The sequence below is a fragment of the Arvicanthis niloticus genome, chromosome 21, assembly GCF_011762505.2.
Source record: "Arvicanthis niloticus isolate mArvNil1 chromosome 21, mArvNil1.pat.X, whole genome shotgun sequence".
Lineage (NCBI taxonomy): Eukaryota > Metazoa > Chordata > Mammalia > Rodentia > Muridae > Arvicanthis > Arvicanthis niloticus.
The window spans coordinates 29,316,237-29,318,752 of record NC_047678.1 but is presented as its reverse complement, the minus strand read 5'-3'; positions in this window follow the sequence as shown (position 1 = coordinate 29,318,752).

Below are 2,516 nucleotides of genomic sequence, written 5' to 3'. Positions count from 1 at the left end.
AGTTTGAGGTCAGCCTGGCTGACAGAGTGTGTATCAGGACAGCCAGGGCTACACAGAGAAACCGAGTTTCAAAAAAAAAAAAAAAAAGGCATCTCAGCTTGAAGATATGCACCTTTAATCCCAGCATTCAGCCCACTCAGCAGCAGGCAGAGGCAGGTGGATCCCTGTGAGTTCAAGTCCAGCCTTCTCTACAGAGTGAGCCTAGGCCACCAGAGCCACATAGTGAGATACAACAAAGCAGAGAAGAATATGGACCAGGATGAGAACATTGACTGGTGGCAGAGACAGGGAACAGTGTGATGTTTCTCAGGTCCAGGGATGCCAGGGTAGCTTCTGGGACCTGGCAGAGACAAGGGGTGGATAGTCTCCTAGTGTTCCTGCAGAGAACAGGGCCCTGCCACTGTCAGATAACCAATGTCCAAACCTGGGAGACAGTGTATTCTGCCACACACCCCATCTCATTGACACTCACTTATTAATGGCCCAGGAAGCTACTGCAACAACCATGTTCTACTCACCTTGTGTGGGAAATGTCAGAGCCCCAGAAAATATTTTCCAGCTCATTTCTCTACTGGTCCCTTGATGATCCCTTTGTCAGATGGCCATTATTGAAATACTGGTTTAAATACAGCGAGAAGAAGTATCTGTTTATGGTCAGGAGAGATGGCTCAGTGGTTAAGAGTACTGGAGGCTTTTCCAGAGGACCTGGGTTTGATTTTTAGTACCCACATGGTATCAGTACCACTCACAACTGTCTGTAACCTCAGTACCAGGAGGTCAAATGCCCTTTTCTGGCTTCAGCAGGCAAGAGATTTCATGTTTGAAACCAACCTAAACTTCACAGTGAATTCTAGTCCACTCTGGACCATAGGATGATGTCCTTTTTAATCCAGTCACACACACACACACACACACACACACCTTAAACAATTATCCATTGTAAAGTAATCAGATCTCCTTCATGGATGGAAAGTATCCATTGTTAAGGTGTCTGTGGTAGCAATGCCTCATGACTATCATAAGGAGTTATAACAGCTGTGCATGTGAACATCTACATCAGACACTCAGAGAAAGAAGCCAGGGCCATCCTCTGGCTCAGCAAACATGCAAACAGAAAGTCCAAAGCCAAGCACTGTGGCACACATCTTTCATGCCAGCCCTTGGGAGGCAGAGTCAGGCTGATCTGTAAGTTTGAGGCCTGGACTATATATATCAAGATCGAGGCTAGTCAGTCAGGGCTGGAGAGAGACCCTGTCTCAAAATATAACAAAGAAAAGAGAAAAAGGAAGGAAGGAGAAAGAGAGAGAGAGAGAGAGAGAGAGAGAGAGAGAGAGAGAGAGAGAGAGAGAAGTGAGAAAAGTATAGCACAAGGAGGCCTCTGGCTCCTTTCCGGGCCTGCACTGTGGCCTGTCGTCCTCTCTTCAGGCTGCTTTGCTTTTGATGGGTGCTTCACATTCAACCCTCCAAATATATAGAAGCAAAGTCAGGGTGGGGTCTGGAGTCCTCAAAACTATTTCCAGTCTGAATCAGAAGATAGCATAGTTGAAGAAGTGTGTCTTTGTGGGTATATACATATATCTGTTTTGTATGTGTGTCTTTGTGTGTATATACATATATCCATTTTGTATGTGTGTGTGTCTCTGTGTGTATATACATATATCCGTTTTATATGTGTGTGTGTCACTGTGTATATATACATATATCCGTTTTGTATGTGTGTGTCCACACATGTATGCATGCATTCATCCATTGTGTATGTCTGTGTACACTCTGTCATAGCACTGGTTCCTTGAGTTATTTATTGTCTTTTTGTTATTTTGTCTTTTTTTGTTTTCAGAGCTGAGAACTGAACACAGGGCCTTGTGCTTGATAGGCAAGTGTTCTACCAATCAGCTAACCCCCTAACCCCGAGTTATTGTCTTAAATGACAAAGGAGCACAGTTACCAAGGGTCCAGGACTTAAGCTCCACCCTGTGGCTGCACAGGAGAAGGTAATGTTAGATGAAAACACATTCCAATTTCTAGTCACTAACATAACGAGCATGAACAAAATCAGCATGACTCTTACTTTTCTATTTCTGACACAAAGTCTCAGTCTTTAGCCTGTTGAAAATTAGTGTGTTACTCTGTATTTTCTAGAAAGTTCTGACAAGTACATTATCAATCGGGGCTACCCCAGCTCATGTACTTTTTTGGTCTCCACAGTGCCAGGCAGGGGTTGTTGAGCTCATCTGTGAGATGAATAACACTGTGGAGTGAATTTAGGTGTGAACACTCTTAGCTGAGTGTATCTGGCTCTGGTGAGTGTGTGTGTGTGTGTGTGTGTGTGTGTGTGTGTGTGTGTGTGTGTGTGTCTGTGTTGGTGTGAGGCTGAGGGTCTACACACCTGCAGCTTGCTGCTATCAAAGCCTGAGGAGCTGCAGGTGGCAGCCTTGTTAAATCTTTGGCCAAGCCTTTAAAATTGCAGCAAGCTGGAGAGCAGAAAGAAGAGTCAATGTGGACTTAGGCCCCTTAAG